Raw genomic sequence first — 26726 nt, forward strand, 5'->3', positions numbered from 1 at the left:
ATTGTATACAAGAACTGTTCGTTTAATTCCGTAATTGACGCTGTAAATAGTTACAGGAACGACTTACCTATTCGTGCATATTCCCTTGAAAGTACTGTAGTGTTGGATCTACGAATTGAGTCCAAAGTTGTCGGCATCACTGGAAGCAATCCTGAAATACCAGTTGTGGAATGTGTTTGTGTTTCCACGTCGTGTTATTCTGGATGTCCTGGATGGAGTCAAAATGTTTCTCTTGTAAGGGTGGTTTCAGTTTATGAACTAGGAAAAGGCACATGGAGCTAGATCCAGCAAATAGGGAAATGGTGCTCGAAAGGGATCTTGGTAATGGTCAAGAATTCTACTTCCTGAAGCCTGGCACGAAGTATAATGATGATGAAAACAGGCCTCCCCCAAAAAATCTAAGCTAAAACAATTTAAACCTTTTTAGGTGCTTAATATCATTATTTAATCAACTGATCAACTTATACCTGTTACTTTAAAAAGTAATAACATCTTCTTTATTTGCATTGCTTCCTAACCATTTTTCACGATTGTTACTGAAAAATATAATTCGTTCATTATCATAAATGGATTAAACACATCTTTGAGGCTACCCAGTGTATAGGGTTTTTTTTTTTTTTTTTGGTCGCTGCAGGGAAATGCAACATTAGCAACACTGAGTGTCAAACACAGATACTGAGTATATCCCGCGCCGCCAACCCCGCCATTTTTGTCAGTTCAGTAGTTCAGTGGGGGGCGCGGTGGCTCAGTGGTAGAGCGTTCACCTCTGGTGCTTGGGGTCCCGGGTTCGATCCAGCCCCCGCCAAGTGAACTTTGTGGTGGACAAACACCGTGCTCGTGGGTTTTCTCGGGGTTCTCCCGTTTCCTCCCACTTTCTTCATTCCACCATTTCACTCATCTCTCATTATCACCGTCTCCTTTAGCCTAACGGGCATAACCGTGGGACGTAAAACTTAAAGATTTCATTTTTTTCAGTAGTTCAGTGTAAGCCGTCATCTCGTGAGTTTTAGACAGTGTGGTGTGTTATGTGTGTACAAACAATAAGCAAAAAACCTATGCCTGACATTCGTTCGTTTTTTAAACAAAGAGAACAAAAACCTATTGCAAATAATAGTATTTCAACTATGGATAACACTCCAGCAGTGCAAAGTGATGCTTGTAAACGACTCCTAACCTGCAAACGCTGCCATCTCGTAATGAAGGAAGAAAGACTGAACTTGCGCCTTCGCTTGGAATTTCAGCAAATGACCTAGGTGATCGTTGTAGCGGACCAGCTCGTCCAATCTTGCAGCATTTTCCTTTGACAGACTTTCCAGGTAGTAGAAAGCGCAACTTTTCTGTTTTGTACTACAAAAAGCATGAATGGGTAGAATACAGCATTAAAAACGATGCAGTTTATTGCTTTGCCTGTAGGCAATTTCCCTCAAGCAACAGAGAAGAGTTATTTGTTGAAAAGGGTATGAAAAATTGGAAAAAGGTTGGTGAGAAATTGGATAAGCATGCCATTAGTATAGCACATTCTTTTTCTATGACAAAATGGGTTGAATACATAAAACCATGTCAGTCCGTGTAAACATAATTGTCCGACAACCACAAAGAACTAATACTAGAAAACAGAGACTATATGAAAAAGTTAATAGATATATTGCTATATCTGTTAAAGCAGGGTTTATCTCTAAGGGGTCATGATGAGTCTGATATGTCAGGCAACAAAGGAAATTTCTTGGAATTATGTGACTTTTTTTCTAAGTACGATGAAAATTTCAAAGAAAAATACAATAAGTATCTTAACATGACTAGCCCTGATATCCAAAACGAGTTGTTGTGCATCATAAAAACAGAAGTTTTAAGAGTGATTGTAGACGAAATAAATAGCTCTGGATTTTTTGCACTAATGGTAGATGAAGCAAAATCCCATAGAACTCAGCAGCTTTGCATTTGCGTCAGGTATTTAGTAGGACAAGAGATCAAAGAAAGAGTAATATCCATTGAAGATGTGTCACTTTCAAGGTCTGCTATTTCATTAGCTGATGTTATATTTAAAAAAATTAGGAGATATTTTATTAAGTGCGTTGATGTTTGGCCAGGCATATGATGGAGCGAGTGTAATGTCTGGAATAAACAATGGTTTACAAGCTATCGTCAAAAAAAAAAAAAAAAAAAAAAACCCTACGCAATCTATGTCCATTGCTTGGCCCACAAAGTAAACCTAGTTCTAGTTGCAGCTTTCAAGTACAACGATTTAAGCTGCAATTTCTTTAACATTATGCAATGTCTGTACCAATACTTCAGCTATCCTGACACACACGCTGAGTTTCATATAGTTCAGAGAGAGCTAGACATTACCAGCCCGGGACCTCATGAAATTCACAAACTAAGCGATACTCGATGGCCTTGCAGAGCCAATTCAGTTTTATCTGTAAAAAGAAACTACTCCGCAGTTATCGCTGCACTCACAGCTACAGCTTCTGACATAAGGAATCCCAAAAACCCTGAAGCAAAGGGTCTGCTTTCGTCTGTAACCTCACTGGATTTTATCGTAGGTTTGTCAGTGTTTTCTCAGTGCTTGCCATTAATCAATGTACTTAGCCAAGCTCTACAAAAAGCTGACTCATCAATTGCACAAAATTCAAATGTTGCTAGGAGTGTGATCCAAGAGCTAACTAACAATCGAAACCAAGTCTCATGGGACAAGAAATGGCTAGACATAAAGGCTTTTGATAACGAGTTTGACCTAAGGATTTTTTAAAACAAAGATGAGAGTGGTATAGCTACAGATAATAGCTCCAAGCTTAAGCGACCTCGAGTGATATCGAAAACCCTAGATGATTTTGTAATTTGTAGTTCAGTAGGCCAGAGAGATAGAGATGATATGTGTCCTGAAACCACTAATTTGCAGAAAAGGGATGAGTTTGTCAAAAATAAGTACAAAAATGACTTTTATTACCCTTTGCTAGACATTTTAACAGAAGAGCTTAAAAGAACGTTCAGCGGCGAAGCTTTGGAAATAGCTGATGCCAGCGAACGGTTTATCCGAGTAGATGAAACTGGAGCAGAACCATTCATCAAAATATTTTCTATACCTGAAGTTGATAGAAATATACTAAAGGCAGAAATTGTAGTTTTAAGAAGAGTTATGGAAAGTTCTGGTATAGATCTGCAAAGAAACCCGCTAAAAGAAATTGTTGCAAAATTAATGGAAGTTGTATTAACGACCGGCTCAGAGACATACACAAGTTTTGGCACCCTTTTGAAAATTGCTCTCGTTTTGCCATCAAATAGTGCCACCTGTGAGAGATCCTTTTCAGCAATGAGGCGGATTCACAACTGGTTGCGGTGCACTATGGGCCAAGAAAGGATGAACAACTTAATGGTCCTATACTCAAAATCAGATGTTGTAAGAAAATTGGATATAGAGAGTTTGGTTGATATCTAGAGCTCAAAAAAGGAAAAAAGAAAGATAACCCTTATGTAAAAATAGGCCTAAAGCCTCAAAGCATTGATCATTTACTCAATAATTAAAAATGTGTTTTTCTCGAAGTTCTCAATGCAATAGTTAGACCTATCATTTTCAATGTCATGACTGAATGTTTTTGTTTATCGTTTAATACGTTTTCACTAATAAAGAAATTAAATCCTTAACTTAATACTCGTTTAATACTTTTTTTAACTATTAAACATTTAAAATTAATGCAATTCTTTATTTATTTTACCCTTTTCCACTACATCTTTTACATATCATTCCAAATATTACCATGATAGTAAAGCCGTTGAAGCCATTAAATACCCTTTACCTAGACCCCTTGGATGGCCCACCCCAATATGCTATGGCAAACTCCGCCTATGGTTGTAACACAACAATGTAGACCTCCTTATTGAGTTTGATGATGTAGAACAACAAATTTCTGATGTTCAATCTCGAACATGTAAAAAAAAAAAAAAAAAAGGAAAAAGATCAGTAGCACCTCAGCCGAGGTTGGATTTGTATGCCCTTCTTTTAGGTGTAAGGGCTTCTAATGACTTCCGTTGGGATAATGTTACGTTGAGATTCGTATAAAAAGAAGGCTATATCAATCTCGAAAAATTCGCCTTCTGCAGTATGTTTCCCATATTCCGTGCACAATAAGGACGGACATCATTATCTATAAAAATGATTGAAGGACCAATTTTTGTAGCCAACACACTACATCAGGCGAAAAATCTAATCTCTACACATCTCTGTAGCGCTGAGTTACAACGTTACCGTTCCAGTTGGAACTTCAGTATACCAATTTATTCTGTGGCAGTGGGCTCAGTGGTAGAGCGTTCACCTTTGGTGCATGAGGTCTCAGGTTTGATTCCAGTTCGCGAAAAGTGCACTTTGTGGTGGGCAAACACTGTGTACGGGAATTTTCTCGATCTCCCGTTTCCTCTCAAATTTCACCATTTCATTCATTTCTTAACACCATCGTTTGCTTTAGCCTACAATTTAAATATATCAATTTATTCTGCGGCTTTTGATCAGCAGGTATTTAAAATAATGTCTTTCTAATTGGAATCCATTATATTGTACGTATTGTTGAAGTTGCATCTTAAGTTATCCATAACACAATGCAACTTGTTCTCCGAATGTTTTCAATCATGTGGGTTATGCAGTGTTTGAGATCCCAGGAGTGTGAAAGGCTTCACTTTGTACACAATCTGTTCCAAATGGCCCCAAAAGATAATAAAAAATCACGAAAACAATATCTGAGATTATGGAAGCCAAAGCTTACATTCCAAATCGAGAAATCGCGTGTCTCGGAAACAACAGAAATGCTTACATGAACTGCAGCTTCGTCTTGCTGAAACCACAGGCTTATTCTGTTAAAGGATAGTTCTGATTCTCGAAGTAAAATTATTCAGCACTGCTATGTAGCATTTGTCAGTTACCCTCGGTGCATTCACGTTATCATCTCCCACCTCCTCCAAAACAAGAAACCCAATAACGATAGGATGAATAAACACAAACCACACACTAATCTTCTATGTAAAGAGCACTAAGGACCCTCACGTGGAATATCAATGGCTAGGTACCACCTATTCTGCTCTCTAACTTCACCGTTCCAACAAAATGCGTTTCATCCGAAAACTAAACCTGATCCAACATTATATGGTTTTAACCCAACAAATAGAGTGCGCTTTATCTTCGCACTCTTTATTCTATATTCCTATCTGTTAGCGCTTATTATCAACTAAATTTTATAGAAATAAAAATTTAAATCCTTAGCAATCCTGTCAACTTCTCGAAGTTATATGTTTAGAGCTATAACGTGCCTTTTAATTGACGTACATGGGGTCTCGGTGACTGCATCCAGTCTGTTAATGTAGTGCTTAAACTCCCAATGAGGTGATGTCAGAGGGTTGCCTCCACTCTGCTACTCAGTGCTGCACTAGTTGTATCTCCATTGAGTTACTAAAACGCAAGAAGGTGTTTCCAAGTAGAATAAAGTTCAGATAGTTGCACCCAACAAATGCATCATAATTATTAGTTATTTTGTTGAGACCTATATAATACGTTACCTAGATCATTAAAATACATGTGATTTCTCTTTATTTTTTTTCTATTTAGGTATTACCAAAATCAAATCTCTCGAAACGAAATTGATGACAGTTCTAACGCAGGCGCAATACAAGTGAAAGTAAGTTGATTATAAGCTTACACACAGGTAAAAGAGCAAATTAATTTGTTTTTCTCTAACTTATAATAATAATAATAATAATAATAATAATAATAATAATAATAATAATAATAATAATAATGTTACTGTAGCAATCTAAGAAGTTATAATAGCAGTAAAACATTAAACCTCTTTGAAAAGAAAATAATCTGCATTACATTCCTATACAATATCTGCATTTAGCATAAAGGCCGACTCCACTTGTAATACTATCTAAAATTGTGAAAGTATCCTGTGTACACTCATTATCAAGCTCTTGCTTTCTGTGCAACTATTTTCAGATTCAGGAAAGCACGTAGGGGAGGAGTCCTGAGGGTAAGAACCCCTTTTCCGAAATCTCGACACTTCTGTAAATTTAGTCTATTTTTTGGAGTGATTTTAAAAATTTTCCCATAACACTAGTTAACAAAGGTTTTGTTACATAAAAGGAAATACCTGTTCTTAAAGGAACTTTTTGCGCTGAATTCGGATATGCACTCAGTTTTTCTCCATCACGTACGATTTTCCCGTAACAGAGGGGTTTTCGGGAAAATCCCTCAAAAATTTCCCTTTTCGTTTATTTTACACCCCAAGATCTTGTCCCCTTGCATATACTAACATAGAAATTATACCTAAGTATACTTTGATTCATATTTAACAAACCCTCCAAGTTTCGTAATAATCGCTTTATTCTTTCTAGAGATATAAATATGTTTGTATGTATACTGTGTGTACTGTTTATTGCACCTTATAGTAATGCTTTCAGATCTCTTAAGTTGAGGTAAAACGTTTTGCTTTATTACCACAAACACATATATAAAATATAATACAATATAATTTACAAGTGTGACAATTTACAATAAACAATAATACAAATGTACCAAAAGGTCATGAAAAGACATTCAAAACTATCACAATATATGAAACTTCCATTGGGTTACAAAAACGTACACTACTTCCCTCTTTTGTAAGAAATGTTGCATTCTCTAACAAGACCCCAACAATAGTCTCCCATCATTGAAGGATCCCATCGTCCCTGGTACCTTTTTTCCATTGCCATTATATCTTGGTGGAGTCTTTTCCCCTGTTCGTCGCTGAGAGCACCTAGGTTAGCAGGAAAGAAGCTGAGGTGGGAGTGCAAAAAGTGGATTTTTAAAGGCATCCTACAACCCAACTCTTTGTATTTCTGTATCATGTCCTGTACGATTTCTGTGTAACTCTCAGCTTTGTTATTGCCCAGAAAGTTGCGCACAACACACTTAAATGCTGTCCAGGCAGCTAGCTCAGCACTGTTTAACTTGCTGTCAAAGCTATCATCAAGCATTAATTTCCTAATTTGGGGACCAATAAACACTCCCGCTGAAATCTTAGCATCACTCAGGTTAGGGAACTTATGTCGCAAATACTTGAAACCTTCACCAGATGTGTCCATGGCTTTGACAAAGTTTTTCATAAGTCCTAACATGATATGAAGTGGCGGTAGTAATATCTTATTAGGATCTACCAAAGGAGCGTATTTGACGTTGCATTCTCCAGGTACGTAATTCACTCTAGGTTCCCATTCCTTCACTTCATAATGTTTGTCATCAGCTCGGCTATCCCATAAACATAAAAAACATTGGTACTTCGTGTAACCGCACTGCAGTCCTAATAAAATACCAACTACCTTGAGATCACAACATATTTGCCAACAATGGTCCTTGTAATTTATAAGATTTAGCAAAGTTGACATGGTGTCATAGGATTCCTTAATCTTCGCTGAGTGCGCAAGTGGTATAGAAGGTTTTTTATTTCCATTATGTAAAAGGACAGCTTTAAGGCTGACCTTTGACGCGTCGATAAATAACCTCCATTCTTCTGGAACGTAAGGAATTCCTAGCTCCGCCATCAACCCATTTATATCCGTACATACGCACACATTATCTTGCATTGAGAAATAGCTTGAAAATTGAACATGCCTTTTCCTGTACACTGATATGTTCGTTTCTGCATCCAATAAGTTCCACTGCTGGAGCCTTGATCCCAGAAGTTCCGCCTCTTGTTTTGTCAGATGCAAATCACGGACTAGGTCATTAAGTTCACATTGCCGGATGAAATGTGGCTCGCGAACACAGTCAGGGATGAACGTTGGATCCTTGGATGTACATGTTGATGTCGATGGTTCATCAAGGTCATGATCATCATCAGAGTCTTTTGGCCATATCTCTTCCCAGTTGGTAGGGGGCTCGGGAAGTGGAAGTTCATCCCCGTGCGGAATAGGTCTAATTGCGGATTTAACGTTGGGATAACTTATTGTGTATTTGCTTTTTTTAGAATGTTCCTTAACTACTGTGAGACAAAAATAACAATCATCCAGATGGTTGGTGGGTTCTCTCCACACCATTGGTACAGCAAATTTCATGAACCTCCGTTTCCCTTTGGCCCATGCAAGTAAAGTGACGTAGCACGACGCACAAATTATGTTGGGTGCCCAAGTTTTGTCCTGATCTCCCACACGACATCCGAAATATATATATAATATACTAGTTTCACCGATGGCGTAATGGATCTACAATGTCCTTTAACTACAAACTGGCCACACACATAACAAAAACTATTTGGTGAGTTAACACACGAACGCCGTCCTCTTCACGCCATTGTACGGATCACAAACTAAACTTCTGGTCTTAGTTGGGTATAATGCCGTTAAGATCAAACATGAAAGCACTCTTAGCAGCAAAGACAACTTTGAAAGTGAAGTAGTGTTAAACCACACGTCAATATAAAAATGTACAAAAACAAACATTTTAATTCCAGTCACTACAAAAATATTTAAGGCTTTATTAAATTAACTTCATCAAATTTCTTCGGTTCCATTCCCGGAGAAAATCTAAATAGTTTTGATTTCACTTGGAACTAAAAAGTAAAGGGAAAATAGTGATAGAGGCACTGCTTGAGATAGTTGATGATTCGTCAATGCGTTAAAGTATTTGATAGAATAAGGCTTAAATTTAAGTAGATTAAGGTTTGCGGGCCCACAAACCTCTACAAAAAGTACTAAGAGAGGACATATGTAATTTCATACAAATACATATCTTTTCTGAAGTAGAGAAATCACGTTAAAGTAACCAGCGGACAGAATTAAACCTCCAGAAGAAAACTAAAATTTTCAACTTGGTTCTTATTTTAAAATTCACGATTTATGAGTATTATTTCTCAGCTTTTTATGCAATCAGAGGATATTTGTAGGATAATAGCGTGGAAACAAAATTTTGGTGGAAAACAGAATTAAGTAATTGCGTCATCTCTTATGAAACTTTGATACTAAAATGTTTTACCGTAAGTATCGTACAAGACAAGTAACTACAAACGCAAGCTTCGATTCATATTATACTTTAAAAAATACATACTACAATCAAAGGTAAAACAAGGTTGCAAATAGTTTACAACCATAAGCCAGTGGAACCATTCATCTATGCGGAAGTGATCTGAACGTAGAATTCAGTAGTCAATTTAATAGCGATATGTACAGAATTCAGTGGGATCATTTCAGGTTATTCCAGAGTGGGTAAGATTGTGCACTGGCATATGAATTTTACGTTTACAATTACTATTTTAGCATTTTTTTAAAGTATGTGTTTTCGAAACAGAGGGGAAAATGGTGCCCCTTCTTGTCCGAAATGGAGCTCCTGGCAGAAAATGTTAACAACGATTAATTTCGGTTATTATCTGAGTAACTTTAACAGCTGAAAAATTGAACAATGAAAAGTGAGAGTAAAACTCAGTAAACCTGTTTCAAAATTCATATCAGTCGATTCAACCATGTGTATTTGTATTGAGGACAAACAAACGAACAATACCCTATTCTTGAAATTGCCTCCCCCTATTCTCTCTTGAAAACGAAATTTAAAACACACTTGGACACGGGTCCAGTTACTTTCAATCAGGAGTATACTGTATATACTGAGTTTCATATGCCTAACTTCAGAAGTATCTAGAATATTCTATTCTTGGCATAAAATTTTAACCGCTTTCTCTCCTATGAATCCGTCGTCTTCCATTTGGGATAGGAGGCCATGGTGGCGTAGTGGTAGAGCGCTTACCTCTGGTGTGTGGTGCTCTGCTGATACCTGGTCAACCTCGTGTGGGCTTTTCCCGGGACACTATCGTTTCCTTCCACGTTTTCATGGCTTAATCATCCGTCTCCCTTAACCTACAGAGCATAATTGCGAAATGTTAAACTGAAAGATTTTATTTCGTTTCATTTTACATTTAGATACATATAAAAGATTCTACATGGTGTACTCCTTTTGAATATTACATATTTTGTATTGTTAAATAGTTACTGAAAACTGAAAAGTAACTAACATTCCTATAATTATTAGCATAGTTTTAAAGTAATGTTCTCTCTTATTTTCTAATTTAATAGAAAACAAAGTAATTTGTTCATGTACTGTGAGTTTTATTTTATTTTATTATTTTTTTTAAGAACTTGAAGTTTAATTGGCTGGTGAAGATTGAAGATTATCAATTTGGATACCAATTTGAAAAGGTAATTATTCTTTAAGTTACTATTGCAGAAAATAAGTCCTAGAAGAAATAAAGTTGGTCAAGGTAAATAATTAACATATTCTAATTGTATACAAGAGCTGTTCGTTTAATTCCGTAATTGATGCTGTAAATAGTTACAGGAACGACTTACCTATTCGTGCATGTTCCCTTGAAAGTACTGTAGTGTTGGATCTACGAATTGAGTCCAAAGTTGTCGGCATCACTTGAAGCAATCCTGAAATACCAGTTGTGGAATGTGTTTGTGTTTCCACGTCGTGTTATTCTGGATGTCCTGGATGGAGTCAAAATGTTCCTCTTCTAAGGGTGTTTTCAGTTTATGAACTAGGAAAAGATACATGGAGCTAGATCCAGCAAATAGAGAAATTGTGCTCGACCGGGATCTTGGTAATGGTCAAGAATTCTATTTCCTGAAGCCTGACACGAAGTATAATGATGATGAAAACACTTCTGTCAAGTACCGTCGTTTATGATGTATGAAATAGCGCAACCGTTGTAACACAACAATATAGACCTCCTTATTGACAGTTTGATGATGTAGAACAACAAATTTGTGATGTTGAATCTCGAACATGTAAAATAAAGAAAAAAGAAAAAGATCAGTAGCACCTCAGCCGAGGTTGGATTTGTCTGGCCTTCTTTTAGATGTCAGGGCTTCTGATGACTTCCGTTGGGATAATGTTACGTTGAGGTTCGTATAAAAAGAAGGCTATATCAATCTCGAAAAATTCGCCTTCTGCAGTATGTTTCCCATCTTCCGTGCACGATAAGGACGGACATCATTATCTATAAAAATAATTGAAGGACCAATTTTTGTAGCCAACACACTAAATGAGTCGAAAGAACCTAATCTCTACACATCTCTGTAGCGCTGAGTTACAACGTTACCGTTCCAGTTGGAACTTCAGTATACCAATTTATTCTGTGGCAGTGGGCTCAGTGGTAGAGAGTTCACCTTTGGTGCATGAGGTCTCAGGTTTGATCCCAGTTCGTTCCAAGTGCACTTTGTGGTGGGCAAACACCGTGTATGGGGATTTTCTCGATCTCCCGTTTTCTCTCAAAGTTCACCATTTCATTCATTTCTTATCACCATCGTTTCGTTTAGCCTACAAGGCATAGGCGTGGGACGTAAAACTAAAATTTATTCTCTGGCATTTGTTTTGTGCTTTTAAAAGAATGTCTTCCTAACAGTTTCTATTATATTAATTGCTGAAGTCGCATCTTAAGTTTTCCAGAGCACAGTATGACATATTCTGCGACTGTTTTCAGTCACATGTGTTATGCAGTGTTTGAGATCTAGGAGTGTTGCCGGCTTTCATTTGAATAATACATAGTTTCTTTCAAATGGCCCCAACCATTAAAAAAGAAGTCAGGAGAAGTAATATCTGAGAATATGGAGAGCAAATCTTATTTCCAAATCGAGAGATCACGTGTCTCGGGAACAACAGAAATGCTTACATGTGCTTTGTGGGTTCTACTTTTGTTTTTCTGGAATCACGTGTTTATCCTGTTAACTCAGAGGCCCACAGGGCTCACAATTCTGGGCGCCTACAGTAAGATATGGCCCATTTAACTTTCGATGATTAACTTAGGGTATTAAAATCTACTTTTCAGATTTCAAACTTTTTACTATTCATTATTGTTCTGTAGTCTTCTAATATTATAAGGTTAGTGCTTAGAAAGCCATTTAATTTCCTTAAATATCTGTGATTAAGTCATGTATTTACATATATAAAGTGGTAAATACAAAATAAAGTTGTAATTCTGATAACTAATGTTTAAAATTGTGTTATTTGTTGTGGAAATGTATAGAAAAATGCAAGAATAAGTAAAAGTAGTTCTACCTTCGATCCTCCGGATCGAAATTCCATCGAAGTGAAAAAATGCCTATCAATCTTGTTTACATCTTTTTCCTTTTTCCTACACATTAATCAGATGTTTAACTAGATAATTGTATATATTTCAAGTTTGTCAGTTAAGTTGTTATACATACGTACCGCGGGTCTTGTGCCGTCAGATATGTATATGTTATATGTGGTGTGTAGCATGGAGAATTCGCTCACATTGTTTTGAAGTTATACTAATGAGGAACTGCTGCAGGAACACGTATGTTAATTCTGACGCTGCGCTTGATGTTCCTAGGAAGATATGTTAAATTTTGTACTGGCTTAATAACATTACAAAATAGTATAAAGGGAAGATGACAATAAAACCAGATGAAAGTCAATCCAAGTTGTATGTATCTTTTTATTTGTGTACTAATAGGTTGCACTTCTTAAACAGGAGTATCTTGAAGGAGTATCTTACCTTCCACGAGCTGGCAATTTTCGTTGACGAATAAGTGTTTAATTCCTGAAATACCTGTTCTACTTGTGTCAAGGATGCAAGTTCAGAACAGAAGACTCTCCCACGGAAGTGGAGGTAACAACATCTAGTGCTTGTTATTCCTACTTGAATGCGGAACTGGCTGTCTTGATTGGTTTTCAAACTGGCATTACAGTTCTTATCAGCAAGTGTATGTTATTCGCCCACCATAACTCAAATGTCAGTTTGGTCGCCTAGTCAATTCATCAAGTAGGGGAGACCGGGGCATGTTTTCTACAGGAGCACGTTTTCCAACTGGCTTTAGTTCTGAAAGGATCTGATAGATCGCTCATGCGGGTGGACTGGCTGAAGCAGCAATGCTTGGCACGACATCTACGCAAGTTTCAATTGAGTAGATGTGTTGGCGTAGGCAGGAGATCTTGTGAAATCATTTTTTCGAAAATGAGTAAAGTAGCAGGTCTGCATTAAAACAAAATAAATGTACTAGTGTTAAACGTACTGCTTTGACATTGCATGTACTAAAGATGGTGTTCTTCTTTTACGTAATGATGTGTTTGTTTTGCAAATAATATACACCATTACTAGTCAAGGTTATGTCGAAGTTAAAAAATGGCGATGGGGCAGGTTTTCCAACAACATACAGAGCACGTATTCCAATATTTTTCCGGTCTCAATCAGTTTCTCTAATTTTAGTAGGACTATAATAAATTCATGTAGGGCCTACTGTGTAAAGAAATCTCCGAAATAGCAATGTATGGTACAAAATACGTAGCCCGTGACCAGGCACGCAGCCAGGGGGAACATAAAAAAAGCTAATGTTATTCTATGCTGACATTTTTTTGCAAAAATGACGTCCGAACAACCTCCTCGAAATATTGAAGCGGCTATGGCCCTATCCCTCACCCAAAAAACAATACTGAATACGTGCTTGCCATTGACTATATAGTCTATTGTGTAAAAAAACTTCGAGTGATGAAGGTGATGAAGATTGTTTATGCATTTATTGCTTTGAACCTTTCTCCAACTCTCAGGCAAAGCAGAAGTGAGTCAGGTACACAAAATGCAACAACTGGGCACACGAAAACTGTACAAAGGACAATGTTGTATTTTTTTGTTCGCGTTCATTGTGATTCAGACAATAATGACTTTTAACTTGTTGATTAGTCCTACCATAATCTCACTTCTCTATACTGTCCAAGCAATAAATAAAAGGTACATTTTCAGTAAAAGCAACGATTTATTACCTGTGTTTTAGCATGTGAAGTAGTTGGAACACTTGCCCCTGTATAGTTTTAGTAGGTTGGCCAACTTGCCCCGCATACGGGGCACATTTTCCAACGTCACATTTGTGAACAAATACCTGTTCCACTTCGTTCATAAAGGTATAAGGAAGAAAATGATATCCTGTTTACCTCTAAATAGGTTTCAGATAAAATACCACATATGCAATTTTAAAAAATTGGCAAATGTTCCCCGGTCTCCACGACATAAAAATTGTACATCTTAAGTACATAGCAATTGTACATCTTAATATATCAGGTGTATGTATAAATTTTCAGTGTTTTTTTTCTGAAAATGAAAGAAAAAACGAAATAAAATCATAATCATCGAAGTATTTTCCTTGACCATCATTTTAGCTTGTAAGTCAGGTACCTTGCGTATTTCCTGCTCAAAGAAAGACTGTGATTTAGAGGCGATGAAGTTGTCAAAGCATTTTTTATATTACCAATATTTGCAAAGCGCTGGACAGAAAGTGTATGCTCTAGTGGCCTAAACAGATGATAATCTGAAGGAGCGAGGTCAGTCAAATGTGCCGCATATGGAAGAACTTCAAAACCAAGACCGAAGTTTGTTTGTTTGTAGACAAAGCGTCATGTGGATGAACATTGTCATGCAATTGTATGAACTCTTGCGTTCCTTGCGCAGTAGAAGGTCGAGTTTCCTTGAACATTTCACTAAAACGTTTTTGTCGTTGAACATTATACTAATAGCTCTATAAACAATTCATTGGATTTTTTTTTTTTTAATAAACACTGCGTCCACAGATTGGCACTTATTTTCTTATATCGAGTGATTGATTTCCTTTGATTCTTAAACATTTTCAGCTTTTTCTCTTCAGAATTCGGTAATTAAATGTTTTCTCGTGTTATACGGGAGATGGTACGTATTGTTATCTCTTTAGTAAAATTGAAATATTTTTAAAAGCCTAAAATTTCCCAGGCAAAAAATCACAGGAAAATACTTCGTTTAAAAAATGACTTTTTTTCGAACCCTTGAATCTCTACCTGAAAGTGAATTTGTTCACTTTCTTGCTTCGTTATTAAAAAGATCAAAATCAAACCGCATACGCAATACGCAATCAATATGCAATATTTGTTTTAAAAAAGCAAATAGATAGGATTAGAATTAAGAACTTGATTTCTAAGCCTTCGACATCCATGGCCATATTAGCCCGTCACATATGGGAGATCATGTCTCTTGGTGAACATACTACCCGGGGGAATTGGAGAGGAAGAAAGGAATGGGGAAGGAAGGAAGCGTCCTGGGACCATTATGTACGTACCATTCCTGCATTTGCCAAGTGGAGTGAAGAACATCCAGTAAAATGTCATTCATGCAATTTTTTCTATGTGGTACGTGTCTTCATGAACACCTTTTAACATCACCTTTAGTTAGGCAATTGCTATTAAGAAATAGCTCTGATTCTCGGAGAAAGGAAATTGTTCAGCATTGCTACGTAACGTTCGCCGGTTATTGTCAGTGCATTCTCGTTATCGTCTCCTTGCCCCTCCTAAGCAATAAGCCCAATAACGGTACAATGAGGCAAAACACCACACAATAATCTTCTATATGAATAGCACTGAGGAACCTCATGTGAAATATCAATGGCTACGTACCAGCTATTCTGCTAAGTTCACGGTTCAATCAAAAATGCGTTTCATCTGAAAACTAAATCTGATCAAACATACTATGGTTTTCTCCCAACAATTAGAGCAATGCGCTCCATCTTCACATTCTTTGTTCTATGTCCCTATCTGTTAGTGCCTGTTATCAATTAAATTTTATACAAATGGAAATTTAAATCTCTGGCTACCCTGGAAACAATTCGCCGTGGCAAATTTAGAGCTGCAATGTGTTTTTTAATCGTCGTCCGTGGGGTGTCGGTGACTACATCCAGTTTGTTAAATTAGCGCTAAAATTCCCAATGAGATGCTATCAAAGGTATTCAGTACTACACTAGCTAAATCTTCATGACTACTAAACTTCAAGGACGCAGTTTGCACGTAGCATGAACTTGAGGCAGCTGCATTCTACAATTACATCATAATTATTAGTAGTTTCCTTGAGCCCTACATAATATATTACATTGTGTAGTTTATGATTAAAATACGTATGAATTTCTGTTTAATGTAAAACTTTCTTTCTAGGTATGATCAAAATAAAATGTTTGGAAACAAAGGTTGTGAAAGCTCTGACGTAGGCGCAATACGAGTGAAAGTAAGTTGATTTATAAACTTACTCACAGGTAAAAGAGTAAATTAATTTGTTTTCCTTTAATAATAATAATAATAATAATAATAATAATAATAATAATAATAATAATAATAATAATAATAATAATAATAATAATAATACTTCAATTCTGGTCACAACAAAAATATTAAAGCTTTATTATATTAACTTTATAAAGTCCTCTGGGTTCTATTCCGGGTGAAAATTCACTTAGTTTGGATCTCACGTAGAACTAGAAAGGAAAGAGAAAATGATGTGAAGAGCACTGTTTGAGACATTTTCCTACGACTCGTGGACGTTTTAGTGAATGATTTCTCAATCGCATTAGATTAATGGGTGTTAACGTAGTCTAAAGATCTGATATCTTACTTGTTAACCTCTTAATGTCTGCATTATGTAAATATTTACATGATATTACTGAAAAATCATGCGTTGAAGTATTGATAGAAAAGACTTAGGTTTAAGTAGATTAAGGTTTCCGGTCCCAGAACCCTCGCCAAAAAGTAGGATATGGTTTGGAAAAGCAACCTGGTAATGATTTGACTATTTCATACAAACGTATATCTTTTTTGAAGTATAGAAATTACGTTAAAGTCATCAGCGGGCAGAATTAAATCCTCAAAAGGGAAATACACTTCGGAGGAAATATCACTAAAACTCTAAACGTAAAAGTATTATGGCTCCTGTGTACTCTCATGATTTAAGTTTCTTTCTTTCTGTTCTTCTATTATCAGATTCAGGGATGTGTGCAGGTAGTAGGCCTTCAGGGTTGAACCTCCTCCTACCCGAAATCCTGACACTTCTGTTAATTTAGTCTAACCTTAGGGGTGATCTTACAAATTTTAACATAATTCATTCTCATATTGAATTTGAACCCAACAAAAAGCTTTGGACTTTTCCCGAAATACACTCATACGTATGTTGATAATAACTTGAGTATTGGTTTTGGGTCTCACTTCAATATTGTATTTCGTCCTTCATAGCATTAGTGTTCGAAAAGGCTATGACGTAAAATAAAGAAATCACTTAGATTACGTTTGAATATTAACATTATAAATCAAGATAATTTTTGGGCTTTATGTACTGAAACGTCTCTAACACCATCTCCACATTCAATTTGTCCCTTCTTTACCATTTTCTTCTTGCTATGCTGTCCTTCCTCACATCGCACACCGTTTCTTTCGAGTCTTACGTAATCTCGTAGTTGTGACGAAATATTTAATCCTGTCCTCCGCAATTCTCTTTGCATCTCAACACATTATCAATGAAATCCACTTAGTAGAAAAAAGAAAGCTTTTCTCGCGTTCCATGTACTTTAGTGCTTCAGGCCCAAAGGACTGTGACGGAACTAAAAAATGACAAAATATTTACACGCATATACACATACACACTCAAGCTAGACTTTGCAGCTTCAAGTATACTCAAGTAAGTCGTTCAAAGTTTAACCACTATTTTGAAGCACTGTATGAATTCCCTCTACCTGCTGCTTGAATAGAGCGACAAAAGTCGAAATAAAACTCATCCTTGAGACGCTTAATTCATCATTTAAAAAAGTATTTATTTATTTATTGCTATCTCTAATTGTTTTTGCTAATTGACATGAGGACATAGTCGACCTATGCATAGCACAGTTTGAAAATGTAATGATGCTGAAAAATAAAAGCAAATATTTCAATTCCAGTTATTACATAAAATTTTAAGGCTTCATTAAAATAATTCTGTCAAACTTCTTAGGTTCTATTCCCGGTTAAAATCCAAATAGTTCAGATCTTACGTGGAGCTGGAAATGAAAGGGAAATGCTGCAAAAGGTACTCTTTCAGACATTTCTCTAAAATTCGTGGATGTTTTAGTAAATGCCATCTCAATCGAACTAGATTAATAGACGTTAATGTAGTAGAAAGATCTAATGTCTTAGTCTCATAGTTTCTGTATTATGTAAATATTTACATGACATTGTTAAGAATCATGGGTTAAAATTAGGGATGGCCAGAACCGGTTCCTAGTGAAACCGGTTTTCGGGTCTGAACGGATCCGGTTCTAGAAGATCCGGAACCGGTTTTTCGGATCCAGGTCTGGAACCGGTTCCGGAACCGGTTCTGAAAACCGAATCCCCAACTGAACATCCCTACGCTAAACCCGAGCTGCTGGCAGGCTGTGAACAGTGTGCTAGATGAAATGATGGAAGCGACAGGCAGGCGCCCAGGCGGCGGCCGTTTGTCTCATTTGGCTAAATAAACTGGGTAACTGGCAAACTCATTGGCTAAACAGGCAAACTGGCCAACTCATTTGGCTAAACACCCACTGGTGGACCAAATTTTTTTTCTGGGGGCACAAGCGGATCTAGGCGGGGAAGGCACAAGCGCATGGTTCTCTTTGCATTTTTTGAAGGTGAACTTTGTGTCTCCTTTAAGGGTCTTTGGGGGCTTTCGGATCCAGGTCTGAAACCGGTTCTGAAAACCGGGTCACCAAGAACCGGAACCGGAACTTTGTGGCCATCCCTAGTTAAAATATTGATAGAATAAGGCCTTGATTTAAGTAGATTAAGGACTGCGGCGCCATCTTTTTTGAAGTAGAGAAATTAGGTTAAAGTGATTAGCGTTAGAATTAAATCTCCAGAAGCAAAATAAACATATAACTACTTACTGTTTGATTGGATGGATAAAAGTTGAAATAAACTAATTCTCACGATGCTAAATCCATTTTTAAAAATTGTAATATCTTACTATTTCTGGTGACACGTATGTTGACATAGCAGACCTATGCATACCATAGTTTGAAAATGTAATACTAATACCACTACCAATAATACCATACTAATGAAAGTAAGTATTTCAATTCCAGTTATCACAAAAATATTTAAGACATCATGAAACTAACTTTATCAAAATTCTTAGGTTCTATTCCTGGTGAAAATCAAAATAGTTCGATTCATGTGGAGATGGAAAGGCAATAAAAAGCAATGTTTGAGATACTTGTCTATGATTCGTCGACAATTTAGTAAATACTTTCTCAATCAAACTAGATTAATAAATGTACGTAGTCAGGAGATCTAATGCCTTAACCTTTTGGAATCTACATTCTGTAAATTTTTACATGACATATTAAAAATCATATGTTAAAGTATTTATAAAATAAGGCTTAGATATAAGTAGATCAAGGTTTGCGGGCCCACAAACCTCTTCAAACAGTAAGAGAGGACACACGGAATTTCCTATAGATACATATCTTTTCTGAAGTAGAGAAATCACGTTAAAGTAACCAGCGGACAGAATTAAACATCCAGAAGAAAACTAAACTTTTCAACTTGGTTCTTATTTTGAAATTCTCGATTTATGAGTATTATTTCTCAGTGTTTTATGCAATCAGAGAATATATGTAGAATAATAGCGTGGAAACAAAAAATTTTGGTGAAAAACACAATTAAGTAATTGCGTCATCTCTTATGAAACTTTGATACTAAAATCACCTAATTAAAATTGTGTTACCATCCGCAGATGTATAGTACCCACCCAGAGTAAATTAATATGAGACAAGGTACGTAACTATAAACATAAGCTTCGATTCACATTACACTTAAAGATCATAATATCTCCCCGATAAACATCCCCGGTAAAACCTCTGAAGATTTATTTACGTGTCAGGTAGCAAAGCAATGCTTACTGCAATAAAATGTAGAGCTAAGCTGGAAATAGTTTACAACCAGAAGGCAGCGAAACCATTGGTCTATTCGGAATAGATTTGAATGAAGAATCCAGAAATCAGTAGTCAATTTGGTAGTGGTTATTACGGGAACCAGTTGCGTTATTTCAGGTTTTTCCAGGGTGAGCAAGACTGTCTACTGCCATAAAAGTTTCACGTTTTTTGTTAGTATTTTAGTATACAATTTATTAAAGTGAATGTGTTTCTGAAACGCATGATGAAATGGTTCCCCTAACCTTCTGAAATGATGGCCCTGACGGATGTTTCTAAGAACAATCAATTTCGGTTATGATCTGAGTTACTTTAACGGCTGGGGAATGAAAGGTTACAGTAACTTGTTACTTTTATTTTCTCACTTAACTGGAAATACTTATTAATATTCTCTCTCCTTTCCTCACTTCTCTACTGCACTCCAGTACAGTAACAGATAAACTGAAGAACATTTGCGAGAAGAAATGTTACCGACTTATAATATATCTGTACATTTGGATCTCCAGGTGGGGAAACTATTTATATATAGGGAGATGCAATTGGTGGGAAAGCGTAACAGGAAATGATAAACAGTAGAACAAATGGAAAAGAAACTAATTGAGAACCGAAAGATCTCTTGTTATAGGGAGAAAACCTTAGAACATTTGAAAAAAGAGATGAAGGGAATATTCGTATGTGAAGTTGGATTTAAGTTATTGGAGAGTTCGCAATGAACAACATAGAATGTACTCTTTGGATACAGTAGAATTATGGTATGGGGTTGATTCTGGGGAGGTAACTAAAAATAGGTAAAAACTAGAATTTTAGACAATAGTAGTATTATTACTTAAGATGATCAGGAAGTTGGAAGATTTCGTAACAACACAAGCATTTTTGCCAACAACTGCGCAGACAACGCAGAAGTACAAGAAAGTTAGGTCTACGTAGTAGTATGGAGGATGATTTTATTTTGAATAGCGTCTTAAAGGAAGGAGAGGAAGATTGATGAATATGATTTAGAAGAATAAAGTAACAGCACAGAGGGGTCGGTATTTTTCGTAGACAAATCACACACTAATAAAAAGGAACATTTGGTTCAATTAGCAAAAAAGATGGAGATATAACTTGAATTTTCAATACGTGAACGTTATAAAACATAAACCTAACCATGATGTAGAAAAAGTGCCGAAGTACTACTCCACAAAGATTCTCCTGGAAGAGATTATCATTTGAAATTCAATCTGGTGGAGGTCCAAGTGGATGTTCAGTTAAAGAATGTCACGTAAACAGACAATATATATTTTAACTAGTTACTAACTTTTTGTTCAAGCCATTAGACGGTAATATGTATATTGGAGTTATGCAATCAAAAAAATTTCAAGAGAATTTGTTTTATTTCTTCAGTAGCTCATGAAGTACCCGAGGTTCTTCGAGTAAAATAGAAGTCTTTTTTTTAACACAGTAATTTAATGTATACTCTTACCCCTTCCTCCTTTTGAAGCGGAATCTTCGCAAACACTAGAACACTTATCCAATTATTTTTAGAAGAGGATTTATATACCCAGTTTTATATTTCTAAGTTAAGAAGCTTCTCAGATACTCTACTTTCTTTGAAATTAAAACAGAAATTAACCCTTTCCCTTTTAGAAGCGAAAATTCAGGACTATATGTCCAATTTGAGGACTTAAGAAAACCTTGTTTCAGGTGCGCACTAAGAATGTTCCTAAATTGATTTCAGTTGATTCAGCCATATGGATTTGTATTGCGGACAAACATACAAACAATAGCCTATTGTAGAAATTGCCTCCCCCTCTTCCCTCGTAGAAGCGAATTAAAAAAATGTTTGGGTACCTGCCCAGTTACATTTAATGAGGAGTTTATATACGAGTTTCATATCCGTAACTTGAGAAATTTCTGGAATACTCTAGTCTTGGCACAAATTTTTAACCTTCTCCCCTTATGAATCACTCGTCCTCCATTTAGGATAGGGGACACGGTGGCTCAGTGGTAGAGCGGTTACCTCTAGTGCGTGAGGTTTCTTTTCCGATTCCTCGCCAATTGACTTTGTGGTGGATAATACCGTGGCTATGAGTCTTCTCGATGCACTGCCGTTTCCTTCTACATTCTCATTTGTTCCATTATCATTCACTTGCCTTAATCATTTGTTTCCATTAACCTACAGGGTATAATCGTGGGACGTTAAACAGAAAGATTCCATTTTATTTCGCTTTCCATCTAGGATCGCATAAAAACATTCTAAGTGGCATACACCTTTTGAATATTAGATATTTTGTATTGTTAAATAGTTATTAAAAACTAACTAACGTTACTATATTAACTTAGTTTTAAAATAATGTCGTATCTTATTTTCTAATTAATTAGAAAGCAAAGTAATTTGTTCATATACTGTGAGAACTTTTTTGTTTTTAGAAGCTGAAATTTCATTCGTTGGTGGAGGTTGAGAAATAATAATCTGAATACAAATTTGGAAAAGTTAATGCAAGTTACTAATTCAGAAAATAAGTCCAAGAAGGAGTAAAGTTGATTAAGGTAAATAATTAACATATTCCAATTGTATATCAGAGCTGTTCATTTAATTCCCGGTTGCTGTTGTAAATAGTCATATGGACGACTCACACCTATTCCTGCGTGTCCCCTTCAAAGTAGTATTGTTTACATCTACATGTCGATTTCAAGCTTATTGGCATCGTTGTGAAATGTTGTGAAATGTGCTGGTGTTTCCACGTCGTGTTATTCTGAATCTCCTATATGGTCTCAAATTGTTATTCTTTTAAGTTTTATTTCGGTGTAGGGATAACGAAAAATACACATGGAGCATCCAGCGAACAGGAAAATGGTGCATGACGGGAATCTTGATTTTGGCGAAGAATTCTATCATTCCTGAATCGTGACTCGGAATATTACCATGATGTAAGAAAATCTCATCCAACATTTAGTGGTGCTATTCAGCCGGTGTGCACTGGTTTCCTAGACCTGGTTGTTAAAATATTTCATTCACTGACTGAATTCTGGAAAACAATTCTCTAATTTTAACGGTTATATAGAATAAACTGAAACCTTGTGATAAAATAAAATACTGGCTTTTTAAATTAATTTTGCTGAGAAACAAGCTGACATATTCCGTAACGGTTTGCGTCAACGCAATGCAAAACTTGCTATAATCGGTATAGCAGTTCCAATGACTTTTTGCATAATTTACGTTGTATTCTGTACGCAGGATTTTGCGAAGATTTGTACGGAATGACCTTAGATGTCCTAACACACAATTTCTTCACTACTCATCTTGTCGCAATATTTAATGGTATTTGATTCGGTTCTATTGTTGATTGTAGATTGATGAATACACTTGCTAATATGTGTTTCAATGAATACATTTTCTCTATAATTACGTAGTTAATAGACTATATTACAAATGATATCCTTACCTTCCTTATCTTCTACTAAAAAGTTGTATTTTGTAGTCAAAGAAATGTTCATAACATAATCCAGTTACTCAAACTGTATAAACTGAGTCCTGTGTCCTGTGTGAGAGTATCCAGGATCTCAAGAGGAAGAATTGCTGGTCGTGAGATACGAGGAACACGCAGGAAAAAAAAAATCGAAACCAAAAGTGACACCCAGAGCATCGTCTCCTGAGCGGAATTGGTAAGGGGCGTTATCGTGGAGAAGCAGCATTACCTTTCTCAACATTCCACAACATTCTTTCTTGATTGCATCTGGCAGCTTAGTTAGAAAGTACCGAGGTTCTGTCCAATGAGGATTTGCCCTCTAAAAGCCTAATCCTGCAGGTTCACGCCACGACTTCCCCAAAAGTCACTATTCAGCATCATCTATTCTTGCGATGTCACAACCTTGTCCTTTTCGTTAGTTGGTGATTTATGGTGTTTGTGTTGTTTCTTCGTGTCTTCGCCTCTAGCTCGAAATCAGGTATGATGCCAGGATCGCATGATAGGGTGGGTAGAGGAAGGGCGAGCCTAGTTTCTGGGTGGGCGGGCAATGAAAATGAGAATTGGATTATGTAGACGTTTTCGGACGATAATATAGGTATGTATTAAATGGAGGAGAGGCTAATTGGGCTTAATTCTTTAAATCGCTTACTTTCTCCCTTCAAGCAGTCCTTTCATATATTCAAATGGATATATAGAAATAAATAAATATTCAAACAACACAACCTGATCGATTATTCCCTATCTTTAGTTAATAACATGGAATTCACAATAAATGGGCAAATTGAAACTACAATTTAGAAAGGAAATAAGATACTGTAAACATTTTTATCTTTGAGCAATTTTATTATAAAATAGCTAGAGAGTAAACATTATTATTTATGTTTTTTAACGTTCTTACTTTGTAATAATTGTATTTTTTGGAAGTAATCTCTATGTGCAACGAAGACCTATGTTGCTGAAAAAATCAAGAACGCGACAGCCTAGATGTGTTAGCATTAGAGTCTTAAAAGTACACATAGAAATCTGAAAATGATACTCAAAATAGCAACAAAAGACTGTAAATGAAGACAATTATACATTATAAACTAGAGTTTAAAAAGTATACAGAATTAACAAAATTGTACCATTGGCACCTAGAAATCTCAATATATTTTAAAATATTAAGTTTTGATCACATTTGAAATAACACGAATTAGCTTACAATCAAATTTTACAACTGCATTTTAATGAAGTGCTATGCATCGATTCCAGTGGTGCCAATTTCTGTGTAATTTGGGGGATGATCATTCGGGTATGTGAGTTTTGTTTCCAAATATCCAAACAAAGATGTAAGCAAAACTAGGAGGCACGGTGGTAGATTGCTTAACTCTGGTGCGTGGGGTTCTTTGTTCTATCCCCGGTCAAGTAAGTTTGTGGTGGCCAACATCGTGTCCGCGTGTTTTCTCGGGGTACTCCCGTGGGTACTCCCGTCCAAGTAATGTTCAGGGGCGTCATATGGACAGGACAGGAGGGTGTAATTTCCCCCTCCCTTGAATTTGATAAATACATATGATGTAGTCAAATGTATAGTAAAACACTGATATAAAAAGTAACTCTCATGTCGGCGGAGAATCCCCAGCCCCCGAACAAAATCTAAAATGAAACTGCTTTTAGCAACAAACCTATAGAGTTACGACAACACATTGCTAGGGCGTTACATTTGGTTTCAAGAGTGAAAGGTTTGATCCCAAGCCATGTGCATTAATAGTGGATGATATTGGAACGGAGAGATTTGTTTAATTACTGGAAACCAAATGAAATTAATAATCGAATAACACTCATTTCTGTCAGTAGTTTTTAGAGCTCTGCGCCTGCATTATAGACTGAGAAGCACAAAACCTACTGCCGTGATTGACAATTTCCATAAATTTCACAAGGAGCATCTTGCTAGCTTAATGTGATATGAAGTCTTTGAAGAAGCGAAAGAATACAAATAAAGGTGTTTATGAAGCTATGGAAACATTTTGTGATTCTTTTTTACTGAGGCTCTAAAAAGTAATTTCAGAACAAACAAACGAAAGAGACGGTTTTAGAGATACAAAGCTTGTAAACATACAGTAGAACTCCAATTATCCGAATCAATTGGTACCGGACCCCATTCGGATAATTGGATTTTCCGAAAAAGGGGTCTATTAATTAATTACTATATGTACTGTATGCTACATTATATATATATATATATATATATATATATATATATATATATATATATATATATATATATAATATGAGTGTGTGTTGAAAATGGGAGGAAAAACTATTCTGAAAGAAAAAGAGTTTTTAATTAATTAAATGAAAAGCTAACACTTTTACATGTTAACCGTACCCACAAGTGCATGTTCACGCTGCGCCTACACTAGCTTCGCGTATGGAAGGACAATAGCGCGTGTAGACAGAATCATTATTTTGCAAATCGCAGTACGTTTTCGTTTATTTTTTTCTGAAATTCTGAAAGCGATTCGGATAGTCGGAATTCGGATAATTGGAGTTCTTCTGTAGTTCTTTTTCCGTCTGAATCACAAGAGTATATTATGTCATACAGACTGATTTAGACAAGGAGAGGGGAAGGAGGAGCAGGGCGAGTTGTATTGAATACCAGAATAAATTAGTCGATCAAGTCGTGTGTCTCTGGATGCATAAGCACACGGCGCAACATTTGTTAGCAATTTGGACTTGATTTTTTAAACACCTTTATTGCTTCGATCGGTACCAGTCAGATAGAAACTTTCTTTTGGAGATGGGTCGCAGACTGTTGGGGACGCAGTGCGACAGGAAACGCGGAATATCGCTTATAAAGAATCGTTTTATGCGACATTAATAAAACACATTAATGTATAATCTTAGTTTTGTTAATGTGTGAGCGACATTAATAAAACATCGATTTATTAATGAATGCATTTAATAAAAGTTTTTTTTTTTTTTTTACATAATTTAAGTGAAAAATGACTGTATCACATATTGTCTGATGAAGCCAAAGAGTTAGTTGGCGAAACTGTAACACATGGTGAATTTTAATGAAAATATATAGTTTTGCTCAGCAAATATTTAGTTTATAAATAATTAGTTTATATTGAAAAATGAAGTATAAAATAAGTTCATATGCTGTGCATAGTTTCTTTAACCCACAGGAACATGAAGATTTTGAAATTTCTACGTTCGTCCTTGAATTCACTTGACATTGAGCCACAACACTCATTTTGCATTTTGCCTAAGGAAGAACAAAAGGTTATTATTCCAATACCAAAGAGTGTTTGTAAGATACAGTATTTGGAAATAAAAAATTGACAACAAGGAAAAATTTTGATTCAATGAAGTTTGTACAAACATTAGAGTTTATATTTCATTTTTTAAATATTCTATTTATCTTTTTACACAATTCAAATATTTACGTGTAATGATTACAATAAACTTGCTAATGTTTACTACAAACCTCCATGAGCTCCCTCGTGGCTAAGCGACTCTCGTACTCGCCTGTGGCGTGCG

At 36.1% G+C, this 26726-nt stretch overlaps 1 long non-coding RNA gene across 1 annotated transcript in view; it reads left to right on the forward strand.

Moving 5' to 3' along the window:
• The window catches only part of LOC145662029 (uncharacterized), an 83511-nt gene extending 56987 nt beyond the window's left edge, over positions 1–26524 (forward strand). Inside the window, exons 8-12 of the long non-coding RNA XR_014126953.1 lie at positions 5591–5660; positions 10147–10209; positions 15980–16049; positions 22165–22284; positions 26372–26524. This is a non-coding gene — a long non-coding RNA (uncharacterized LOC145662029). The remainder of the gene's footprint in view (positions 1–5590; positions 5661–10146; positions 10210–15979; positions 16050–22164; positions 22285–26371) is intronic.
• The last annotated feature ends 202 nt before the right edge of the window (positions 26525–26726 follow it).

This window comes from Thermobia domestica, chromosome 10, assembly GCF_964235325.1.
Source record: "Thermobia domestica chromosome 10, izTheDome1.hap1.1, whole genome shotgun sequence".
NCBI classification, from domain to species: Eukaryota; Metazoa; Arthropoda; class Insecta; order Zygentoma; family Lepismatidae; genus Thermobia; species Thermobia domestica.